Here is a 13,469-nt window from a genome sequence, read left to right as displayed (position 1 = left end):
CCTCATCCACACGTTTGTGTGAAAAAAAAGCCTCTTTGGGCTCAAAACCGCTTTAATAGAAACTACTCATTTTTTTTTTTTGCTAGAGTGTACACTGAACACTTCGCCACGGCTAAAGAGATACCGAACACAAATGTAATGGTTTCCCTTCACAGCATGACAGCTGGTATGAGAATGACACACTGTGATATCCTGCAGAGTGGATAGTCCACAGTGGAAGTGATCACCCCCCCCCCCACCACCACCACCAAATCTCCAAATAACCTCTAATTGTCAGAGTGAAGTGTGTGCATGCAATTGTGCCAGCTGTCTGCGGCACGCTGAGCCCTCTATGTATGCCTTTTATTAATTAGATGCACACTTACATTACAATTTCAAATGTGTCACTAAGTCTAGATTGCTTCTGACATTAGACCAAAATGCTTTCCGCTTTTGAACCAAAGACTGAGAACTCTGGTATTAGATGAGAGCTACTTCATTATTGATTAGTATTGTATTTAGATTTTTTTGATACAGTTAGACAATTATAGGGATATTGCATGATGAAGGCCATCGTTCAACAGTCAGTGCATTAAAAAGAACATACAGGGGCAAGATGCAAGAGCAGTAAGATGATGATAAACAACATGTTGAATCATTACCCAAAGTGACAGTTCAGAGTGACTCCTGGCTTGGCAATTATTGCCTTCTTGTCCGACTGCTTGTGCTTCTTAGTTATAGCAATATTGAGCCTGGAAATTAGTTATTAAAGATGTTTAAAGCAAGCGAACTTGGTAGCAAACTGGACCAGTAAAGGTACCTCCCTTATGCTTTCTAACTACAGTCCAGAGGATGAAGCAAGTAGTTTTATATGCAAGCCTCACCCTAAAAAATTCAGCTGATGAAATATGACTTACTATGGATGTTTAAACAGAGCCCATTTTCCATTTATTTTTTTTCGTTTTTATTTTTAAAGATTTCAGGTTTTCTTTCTGACTACATATATTAAAGACATTTCTCTGTCGAATGAGTATGTTCATACTTTCACAGTTTGTAAAGCACCTGCTTTATAATTAAAACTTTTAACAATATTGGACCTTTTAAATAAATGTGTATTATGATACAGAACAATGAATTAACAAGAAGTACGGCTGGAGAGTGGCTAATAAAACCAATGTAATAATAAAAAAACTTGATTTATTGGACTAACTGCCCTGTAAAATATTGAGTTATGCCATCAATTAAATATTAAAATGTAAGAATCACCCTTAATGTGTCACACAAAATGTATGTGGTATAATTATGCAATATCAAATAAAACAGTTTAATATTGATGTATGTATTACATTTTGAATCTACATGTTAATGAGTTTCAGTCTGACAAACAGTTCTATCAATGCCTACTGTAGTCGGATGTATTCTGTGTGAATTTTTAAATTACAGTTCAGTTTAATGAACTATGATGTGACAGAAAAAAACGGGTAAAGCAGTGGTTAATTTGTTTAATTTTTAAAGTTCAGTCTGCCAACCTGCATTTAGCTGATGGTAAACAGAACGAAGTGATGGGCCGTGAGACATTTAATAGCATCACACTAATGCACATCTCAACTTGTCATTTTTATGAGTTGTCACCGCACTTTGCACTAAGAATTATGTAAATGAAAGCTAGATCTCAATGGTCATATGCATCACAGGTACACAATATTAATGGCTAATGATCTGCTGGGTGAAATGAGCCACAGGACACACGTGAAGTATGCTCAGGCTTCAACTGCGCTCGGACGATATAGTGTGGCGGCATGGCCGTTTAAGCTATTCCCTGCTTGCACAACAAACATTAACAGACTGGAGAATTTCACATATCATTTGGCCTGAGAGACGTGGGGATTTGTGTTAAAGGTCCCCATAAATGCGAACTTTCAGGTTCACATTTTACGTTTCTACTCGAATGTTAACTCGGTCTAAAACGCTCCATTTTAGCACATGTCTCTTTAAGCCCCCCCTCGCAAAAAATGCCCAGTCTGCACTGATTCACTGACTGATCATTGCACCAGCATTTTTGATATTTTCACTCGCTATGAAGTAAAATATACATGCATCTAATTTTTTACTTTAAATAGCAGAAGACATACCGTGCAGCCAGGCATGAGCACTATGCCTCCCTTTGTCTGAAAAACTTTCATACCATCATTTTTTATCCGTAAACATATACAAACACAGTTTTGTCGCTGCATGAAAAGAAGTATTTGTATCAGGACAACACAGTGATGCAATTTTTCCCCCCTTCCCCACCCAGCAATCCCTGCCTCTGTGAGACTCTCCCTCCTCGGCTGCAAAATGACGGTGCATTTGCATGACGAAAAAAGAAACACGGGTCTCTTTGATATGCCTCTTCTCTTCATGCCTTCCCTCAGTTCTTCTCGCAGGCCCTGCTCACTAGGGACAGATAATTGTCGGGATTCTTGCTCCCTCTTCCTTCGTGCTCCTCTGCATGGCAGTAATGATGGCAAGCCTTTTGAGGTGCAACAGGGCTAGGGAACCAATTACGGATACTGAGTTTAGCTGGCTCCAGAAGGAGGGAAAGCAGGAGGACCACACTGCTGCACTTTGTTAGATAATACCACAGAAATTAGCCATTAACACTGAGGGTTATTCAGTTTGTGATCTTGCCCTGGATGAATTCAGGGGATTCTTTTGTGAACGTAATTGCCAGAGTCAATAGAACCACCTAATACGAATTGTTTGAGAAAGGAAACAAAACGAGGAGATGATAGGAAATGTGGTTTCACGCAGTATAATTTGAGGCCTCTCTCCATTTTAAGCTAGATAATCCTCTAAATCAAGTCAAACATGCAGCCTGGTCCTCCTCCTCAAAGGAAGATAATCAATTTAGAACGCAAAACCATAATCTGGGTTTCTCAAAAATCTTTGGAACAAATGGGGGTCAACATGTTGTATTGCGTGAAGTGAATAATCCTGCACTCCTTGCACTCTCTGCATTTCTCCTCACTGCCCTGCTGGCACCCCCCCCCCCCCACACACACACACACACACACACACACATATTCAATCACTTTCTCTCACTTTCTCTCTCCCCCATGCACTCGTGGGTGAATGCCTCAGCTGCAAATTTCAATCAGGCTTGTGAAATGAGTGCCAAAAACAAAGACTGCAGCTGTGTTTTTTTAGGGAAGCCTTTTGTCTTAGGGACGACTTGTGGTGCCGTCGCCTCCCCCTCCCCCTCTGTTGTCTCATCTGAGTCAGCAGCCCAACTCTTTTTTTTGCAGAAAGAGCCCTCTCCTTGTGAGACATGAAGTTGAAATGTTCCATTCCGCCGCTTACATTTTCACCAAGGCTTATTACGCCCATGATAAGGCCCTATGGCTGCACACACAGGACATATTGATTATCTTACAAGGCAGCAGCAGCAGGGGCAAGAGAGCGAGTGGCGAGGGGTTGACAAAAACGGGGTCAAGTTCAATTGAAATATCAAAACTGAGAGTGGTGTAAAGCACAATCAGTCTATTTCTTATAATACAGAAGACTGGTGGTGTGTGCTTTGTGAGTACGACCATTGATGATAAAGTCCTACCTGTCTGCAAAAATGTCTTTTTAAAAATCTGCAAGTGTGTCTCATCAAATGCCATGTGATTATCTGCCAGCAATTTGGACTCAAGTTCAGGATCACTGTCATTTCTCAGAGAGAATCCTAGGCAGATTAGCCAATAAAGTGTTTTTACTTTAAAACATTGCTGGGATTCTGCAGGCTAAAGTTTCTCCTTTGGGAAGATGATAAAATGCAATAAACCAATAAATTCAGGTAGCTAAAATGAAAAATTCACATGTGGGATTTATAACTCAAAATAGCTCAGATACTTCAGAATGTCATCACAGTCTCACAGACAATAATAGAAGCGGAGGAAGTGGGAGGAGGTGCAGCTAAACGCTGCTCTACCAATAGTATACATATTGAGAATAACTTCCTCCACATTTTAATAGCAGATTCTGAGCAACCTTCATTCAACAAGTTCATTACAGAAATGAGTAATTTGATTCTTTTAGAACTAAAATTGTTCCTTTGGGTGAAGAATTTAGCCATTTTAAACCCCTGATCCACTTGACTTGAATTTCTTAAAGTACTTTCAAGGTAAGTTAGAAAGCAGGAATATCGTAAGGCGCACTAAATGTTTCTAGTCCAAAGGGAGCTCTCGATTTGCTGAGGAATTCTTGAATAATTGAACAATTAATTGAAATTGATAGAGATATAGCCAAGCACACATGCATAGAAAGTTGGTTTTAATCTGGATGGATGGATGGATTGCGAATGGACAGACAAATAATAATGCATGGAATGATCAGATATCAAAAACAAAGTGTGCAAAATGTTAAAAGTTTATTAGAAGTTATACATACAAAATATGTATTGTACTTTGCCAGAGTTACAGAGAATGTAAATGTAGGTCCGGATACAGTAAGTGAGTCTAGAAGGATCTCTGCAGGGTGTTAGTTAAAATATTTGATGGCCAAGGGGAGGAATGCCCTCCTGTGCTGCTTGGTAGAACAGCTTGGGATAATGAGTCTTTGGCTGAGGCACTTCTTCTCAATAAGCATGTTGTAGAGATAGTGGGAGATGTTCAGGATGCTAACCAACTTGGACAGCAGCCTTTTCTTAGTCATTGGCTCCAGAGTCCAGCTCAACTCCCTCACTTCCTAACTATCTTGTTAACGTCTTTTGCCCTCAAGCTCTGTCCCCAACTCACAGTTGCATAGAGGATACCTGGTCACCACAGACTGGTAGAATATCTGTGGCATCCTGTTGCAGTAGAACCCTGTCTTAACCTGTCATCAAGATTCACTCCAAGATTTTTATAGCAGCGAACCTCCTCAACATCCTCACCTTCGATGGATACAGAGGTCACAGTTCCCTGGGATGCTCCTGCATTGCTTTTCACAGTGACTGACATACAGATCCTCATGCTTGCAAACTGTTTTCAGCTAAAACATAATCCAGGAAACAAGTGGAGGGCTCACCTACATAGTCCTGAGCTTGTCTCCCAACAACAGAGGCTGAAGGGTATTCAAAGCACTAGGGAAATCTCAAAAGCAGGATCCTCATTGGGCTTCAAGCCTCATCTAGGTTGGAATAAGTTTGTAGTAGTAGGTAGATGATGGCTTCTTCCACTCCAACTCCTTGCAGAGTTTGATCAATGGCGGCATCAATCACACTTAGTCTCAATGTCAGTAATATGAGTCCCTGGTGTTCTTTTTCCTAATCGACATATTGCAGAATGTGCGGCCTTGCTGTGGGGAAGGTGGCAGAGGGGACAACAAGGCTTTGAGTAGAGGCGGAAAAGAAGTGAAATATCTTCAAAGCATCTGCTTTACAAGTCTGATGTATTCTCACTAGCTGTGTTAAAATCCTTTGTGTCTCATTAGGCTGCGATTTTGGGACGGTGCCTTTGTGCACTGGACAAATTCTGTTTGAAATGCAAGGGGCGAGAGAGATCTCTCTGCTGTCGGCAAACCCATGGGCTCAGGCTTTGTTAGTGAAAAGAAGAGGGTCACTTGTCTCAACCAATAAATGGCTGATTCTGTATTCCTTTTTAATAAGAGATGACACTATGTTTAATGGGAATGATTTGATACACAAATGCCTTTTTGTGTCTGCAAACCAAAAGGTGCATTTTATTAAGTTGCTTAAAATTAGATCTGATTTGTAGACCACATGAATCATCAGTTTTTTATTCTTATCTAATTGTGTATTTAATTGTGTTGTTGATATGACACAATTAAAATTGACATTTGAGTATATATTGCATGTCCAGTTGAATTAAGTTAATTGGATGCGGGGCACATAGTTTGGTATTTACAGTGATTATCTTATGAACAGATGGCAATCAATAAAGGCCAACAACCTGTGTGACGGGAATAGTCATGTGTAAGCAGATTGTTGCATCCAGTCAACCAAACACCATTATTGGAACAGAGCTGTCAGGAATTTCTGTCTGCCCTCATCAGGGATTGAACTCATAGTCTTAGGATGATGAGACTGCTGTTCTAACCACCAAGCCCAAATGCAACAACCAGAAAAAAAGTCATCATACATTCATATTTTTAAAGGAGACATCAGTGTAATGATCCATAAATAAAAGCTTTGAGCTTTGAGCAGGAGTAGTTGAGCATGAGCATATATGGTTTGGTTTCACTGTTAACATTAAAGGGTGATCTGCAAGTTGCATGGGGAAGAACAGGTATATCAATGACCATATGAGCAGCACGGTAATTACATTTACATGCGCACTAGAATTCCACTATTATTCAGAATGTTGCAGTATTACCAATTTGATACAGGTCATGTAAACAGCATATTTCTTTTGGCTATCCCAAGTGAGGCTGCATACAGAATGTAGCATTTTCCAATGAAAACATGGGATATACCAATATAATTCAGTTTTTAAGGCAGTTTGCAACACATGGCCAGCTTTGTGCGTTGTACAGAAACCAACTTGCCAATAGTTTTCTTGACTGATGTAGAGTTGTATGCCCAAAAGAAAGGCCCATATTTCTGTTCAAAAGGTGAAACACACTTTTAAATGTTATGAAAGACTTGGATATCAACAGGTTTCTTTATGGGTAAATATTGCAACACCAACCTTTTCAAGAAGTTTGTTATAGGAATGAAAGAAGGAGGCTGCGTTTGCACGGTTAAACAAGCTCGCCACCAGTGAAAACCACAACAAAATCCCATTTTGATGGCTGCATGTAAATGTGAATATTAGTGGAATATTTATTTAATAGAATAGAATAGAAATAGTGTATTGATCCCAAGCTGGGAAATAACAGTGTAACAGCAGCATTACACACATCAAAGCACTAATATAAAAATACAATATAAAAGATACCCAAAAAATAATATGTATAACTAAGCGGACTTATGGTAGTGCAAATGTAAACATAGAATAATCTAAGGTGCAGTGGACAGATTATGAGAAAAAACATAATCTGCTTCTGATTGTGTTGTTCTGAAAAGTTTAACTGTTATTGTACAGTGTGATGGCATGTAGCAGAAAAGATTTCCTGTATATGTCCCTTTGACAGCTGAGCTGGAGCAGCCTGTGTGAGAAGGTGCTCCGCTGTTTGACCACTGTGTGATGGAGAGGGTGCTGATCATTGTCTCTGATGGCTAACAGTTTGTTCAGCGTTCTCCTCTCCACCACAAACTCAAAAGACTCCAGCCTGAGTGCAAGTACAGAGCCAGCCTTCTTGATTATTTTATTTTATTTTTTTAGTAGGAATGAAGCGAGAGAAAGCTTGCTACATTTTTAAGGCATGTGTGCTGAGAATTAAAAAAGATATTCTCGTCACTGCTTCACACTATAGCTGGTGACGCAAGTCTCAAAACGGCTGTAAAATATGTCACTTTTTGACATAAATTGCTCCAGAACCATAAAAGATACTCAATAAAGTTGTACTCAATAGAGAGTACAGCTTTGGAAGTTGGAAGTCTCCTAAGCATTTTAAAGTTAAAACTTTAACAGTTGTCTTTCAAAGTTGAGTAGATTTACACCATATTGAATCTCCACTCTCAGAGAGTTCAGTTATAAAAACATGATTTCAAAAATCTATATGAAATAAATCACTGGAATATGCTTTGAAAAAAGTACTAGCACACATGTCCTCAATTTGCTGCTCACTCTAATATTGGAATGCTTGTAACATAAGGCCTGCAGAACTAGTTAGATGCGTAAAAAAACATACAGAACAAACGAACAATAGTGTGAGTGCTGGCCTTTGTCCAGTAACAATTTCCCCAGACCTGTCCTTTTAATAGCACTGTGGTCATTTGTTTACAGCATAAATCCTGGGTCACCAGTATAGTTAAACCATAAAAATGTGCCCAGCTTAGCCTTTCAGGCAAATGATTGATTGTATGTAAATTGCCATTTTTGTCCAGTAAACCAAAACATGTTAAGTCATTTAGAAGGGATCCATTGTGTTGAAATAGGAGATAGTCAGGGCTCCAATTAGGTTGTGAAGACTTGTGGAACACTGTGAACCTGCCCTTTACGTCTCCTCGCTGTTATTTCAGCTCTTGTCTTCTCTAATTGCACTAAGGCTGGCTGTTCATTTATTCACATTCGATAATAAGAGTTATAATTGAGCTCAAAAGGAGAACTCGGTGAGGTTCACTCCCTAAAAGGATGTCTTCTCTGGTGCTTTGTAATCACGGTGTGTAACCACAGCTTGGGAGTACTGATTTTAGGTATCAACCTTCTTTCCTCACTGACCTATCATGATGTGAAATGTGCCCCATCTTTGTTGTGTTATGTTGTGTGACAGTCCGTTCATGTTTCTTTACAATGTAGCAGGCAGTGTCTTTGTGAGACATTCACAGTGAAATCTTTTGTTCAGGGCCTGTGTGAGTAAAACAAATGATTGTCTGAGATAGAGGGGAATCATTGTCATCATCATCCCTCCAAATTCAACAGTGAAAAACAACCATCTGTCCTTGATTGAAGGTATTTAAAGCCAAGCGAACCGCTCACTCAGTTGTACAGAATAACATTTTTATTCTGTCAACATAGATGTGGCCCAAAACAGCTTGAGAGTTAACCTTTCCAATATAAACCGTGTATGTTTCCATGAGCCAGGGCCTTACTTCAAAGATGGTGTGGTGGTTAGCACCATCGCCTCACAGCAAGGGGGTTCCTGATGCGAATCCCGGCTGGGGCCTTTCTGTGTGGAGTTTGTGTGTTTTCTCCGGCTTCCTTCCACTATCCAAAGCCATGCACGTTTTAGGTTAATTGCCCCCGCGACCCCGCTAGGGACAAGCCGGTGATGATGGATGAATATTTGTCATGATGCATGATGTTCACTGGCCTTGCATCATTTTTCAAGAACAGTGATTATGGGCTAACGTGGCACTTCAATTCTAATGTCCGAATGTTTATCTCAGCGGTTTTTACAGATCTTAAATGATTCCATTCTGTTTCCCTACCTCAATTTTATATAATGAGCTCTCTTTTAATTATAGCCTTTCCCTTTAGCTTTACACCTTAGCTCCCTGCACACATCTGCACCTTCTCCACAAAAAATGTCCATAATGGTTGATAGCTTAATACTCACCTGATATGTGAGATGGTTTGTCACACAGAACCATCTGAGAAGGGCAAGAAGAGTGTGGTGACGAGCCCTACATTGGGACCTGTCCCCAGCTGGATCCGTCACTTAAAATGTCCCTGTTTTTAACTGTGTGTTAATATATTATGAAACAAGAAAGACTGGGCAGCAGAGCCTTCCGTTTGATTTTGACCGATTGATACATAAAACTGGAATTGTCTACCTTTTTTCAGTTATATATTGACCACCAAACTGGAAATGTCCCTGGGGGCAAAGGAGGAAGTCAGGTAATGTAATATAAAGAGCGCCACAGTTAATACAGGTCAGAATGGAAGGATGAACAAACACATGACTTTCATCCAGGAGACAACTATTTGTGTCCTGTGTGGAACCAAAAGTAACACATTTTTTAAGTTAACCTAACTATGTTTGAACATAATAAAATCACTAACGTGCATCATCTTGCATCCATAAGATCATCTTTTCCTGAACCTTAACAAGTAGTTTTGTTGCCTGAACTTAACCAATTACATTAACCACATGTTTTAAAATATATACATTCATATATACGGTATGTGCCATACCGTATTATTGTAGTGATAAGAACGTTTTTTGAAAAATCCTCCAAACACCATAAAAATCCTGCAACGGAGACAGATATTTTTTACTAATAAATGCTTTATCCAACCAGAAATGGAGGGGGGGTCTGAAATATTAATGAACAAGGCAAGGAAGCACAGAATGAAATTTACATGAGGTGATGAATCAAAGATCCGCAGAGGTTTTGAGCAGACAGCTCAGATGACCCCCGCCCTCACCCAGAAAACAAATTCACACTGTTTTTTTTACTAATGCAAACCGCAGTTGTACTGTAAGCAGACCTGTGGCTGCAAGCAGACGCAATGGGATGCTGCAACAACTGAGAGACGCTGACTATGAGGAATACTAATGACAGACAGGATCTCAGAATGAAATAAATCACACTGGAAGATGTTCCGTGATCCGCTCAACTTATGCAAAATGCTTACACATCTTTGCTGAGGGCGTTTGCTGTGAGAGTTTATCAAACTTACGCACAGTGCTCACAGCCATCCTACTGTTCAGAAACATTTTTCTCAGCTGTCAGTTCACTGACGGAATGTAAATTAGGCAGAATGCTGGAGCTCTTTGAACGCCATGTCACAGATGGAAATGCTCTCTTAAAAAAACACAGATTTCATCCTCAGTGACAAAGAATCCCAACTGTTGCAATGTTATGTTAATATTAGCAGTATGCCAATGCATTTACTGTGCAAATTGCATCGGACAAAGCATTCCGTTTGAAGGGAATTTGTGTATGTCATGGATAAGTGAATTTATAAAAGCGCATTGTCCAGTGCATGTGTGCGTGACACGTCAATGATCTTCTCAATCCAACTAAAGAAAAGATACCCCAGATTATTTTGCCTGTTTCCTGAGCTGTGCATAAACTAAGTCTTTTTCTCAGCTTTGATTTATCTTTGATGTGCTAAGTTCATTAGCGGCAATCACTGAGGCTTGTCAGAAACGCGCTAAAGTGATTTTGTTAATGACTCTGGAGATGGATCATCCTGATGTATGTAGCCGTCTCGCAAGGAAAACAGAATAATGTGGCTGTACTTGAAACTCTAGCTTCCATAAGCTCATCGAATGCTTGCTCCGAAATAGTCAATACCTTCTCATTAGCAAGGGAAACATCAGAAAAAAAATGTTGTCAAAAGTACAGAGCTGCACTCGCCCATCTTGGCTGTAAAGGTTGAATAGCTTAAATGTAAAGAGCTGCACCTATTAGCATCGGTACGCTGAGAGAAGAGAGAGAATTCTTGGAATATGTTCAAAGCGTCTTTTCAGTGTGCAGAGGTGTAAGAAGAGTATAGGCTCAGTAAACATAGTTTTCTATATATGGTCTGATCTTCTGTTGTGACTATGTTGAATGTTTATTCTCATAAAATATCTAATTGTAATTACTGCAGTATTTCATATATTTTATATTATTCAGAATATAATTATCACATTTGTTCTTTCATGCACTTGTTTATACATCAAGAAAATACTTATTTTTTATGAGACCCATTTAAGGCGACATGACTGGAACAAATCCATCCAAATAAATAATACCGTTGAATGTTTCCCATATGCCATGTTGCGTGACTTCAGTGCTGCATTTTGTGACCCATGTGGAATTAATAGACTGGCATCACGTTGTTGATATTGATTTTAAATGACAGAAAGAATAATAATCTTACAGTGATGTGTGCTGAAATGTTATCATGTTAGCCATAACGGCCCCAGCAGACACACAATGCCCCCCAAGGGTCCTGCAGTAGAGAATCTTCCAGGAGCCCTCTGTCATACACACATACCACTGGCTCCCACAGGCTCCACTACACCAGCATAACCATTAGGCAGCTGCATTGATCTCCACTCTTCATATAATGGGCCAGCAAAACAGACACAATGCAAGCTCACTTAAGAAGCTTAGTTCTGCTGCAGCCACTGTTGATGCAATTAATGTATTATTTGGCAGAATCAGTGATTAGAACATGCACAATTCAACTTTTAGTGTGGCACAATATGGGATGCTGTCATTTCCCCCGACAACTGCTGTGAAGGCAGATTACACAGGGAAAGAAGTACTTGTGAAAACACACTGCAGTGCACTCTAAATGTGTTTGGGGAATTATTAGACAGAAACACATTTAGAGTAAATCCAGAAATGTATATATAGTTTTTGAGCCTTCCTGGTGACCCTCATTGGTGTGATTGCACATCACGCGAAAAGTGTGATGTGTTTAAGACAAAAGGGCAAGTTATTGATTCTCACACTGCAGAGTTTATCAACTGTTTAATTTTCACTACAGGCCTGTGAAAGGCTCCTTGTTAAGATATTGATCCCAGCTTGGCAATCATGAAAGCATTTATGGCAATCTAGTAGTTCTTAGCAATACATCGTAAAGTTATTATAACATTATGTAGAAATGTTGATGCGGGTCGGTACGAGGCGGATCAAACGCAACCATCAATTTCATACATAACAAAGCAGTTATCATTGTTGACCCTCCAATTCCCTTCTTCATATTCAGGCCAGACCTGACATGAATCTGCATAGTTTCTGTGCAAGCCCAACAATGGTAGAATTTTCGATATTCAAATTATACATAACAGTGAGGTATTGATAGTAGCACGAAGCAATTACTACCAAATTTTAAATAAAAAGCATAAGGAAATTTGAGCAATACCTGACCCCAATCGGGTGCGAGAAGAGTATTAAAGCCCTACCTTTATCTACCAACATGAAAAAAGGAGAGTTCTGAATGAGTGATAGCCAGGCTTGAAATGGTTTTCAGACAAAAAAAGGCAAAAAAGTTACACTCAAAAAAGCATTGTAAACGAGACGGCGTAAACACAGTTTATAATGGTCAAAGCAGAAAAATAACAAGCAGCTGGTTAGCAGCTGGTTATGTCAGTTGACAGAGACTGACAGCTAGTGTTACCCAACATAGCTCATTATGAGAATAGCAGTGCGTAGAAAATTTGTGTCTGTGAGCTGCAGACAGCTTACTGTGCAGTGAATCAAAGTAGCAGTGAATACACAGTTGAGTTTGCGGTTTGTGCGCAAATAAATGCTGACTCAGCAGCCGGGAGTGACAGGAGCTTCAGCGTCTCCCGTTCGCTTTTTGACCACATCGGGACTGAGAGATACTTTGCTGAAGAAATAGCTCAAAACCCAGAGATTTTCCATGTTATTATGAGAAACGTACAAATGCTTTCTGTTTATTATTAAACTGTGGCCAAATTAGTCATTAGTTGGGTAATTGTTGTTATACACTGATCTGTGTTCAGCTCAGTTAAGAATGACTGTGAAGGCCATAGCGAATAATTCACATTGATTTCATACTCCATTGTAAAGCATTCAGATAGCTTCCATGCCCTATTTGGATGCACCTGAGTTTGTTATTTGTCTCCACATTTATTACCCCCCCCCCCCCCCCCCCCCCCGTAATTTATCAGCCTTCTGTCACTGTATGGATGTGATTGCAAACTTGGCAGTTCAATATTCAGCTGGTAAACATGTCAAAAATTCTTTCTTGACTGTCTTTGATTATTTTTCTTATCTCATATCCATGTGCTATAAAGACAGAATGGACAGGAAAAAAGCACTGACATCTGGGTATATATTTCCATCTATATCCTTCAGGCATGAGATGTGTCCTTTGAACAGTACACTTAAGCACATTCCAATCAAATTAGAAGCAATGGAGGCGCCTCAAACACACACTCACCTGTGTCAGAGAAAGAACATCTGTCAGGGAAAGAACACACTAGTTGGAGAACTGTGACAGTCTAATTCA

The sequence above is a fragment of the Echiichthys vipera genome, assembly GCF_963691815.1.
Source record: "Echiichthys vipera genome assembly, chromosome: 23".
Taxonomy (NCBI): domain Eukaryota; kingdom Metazoa; phylum Chordata; class Actinopteri; order Perciformes; family Trachinidae; genus Echiichthys; species Echiichthys vipera.
The sequence above is the reverse complement of the archived record's forward strand: the minus strand, read 5'-3'. Positions refer to the sequence as shown.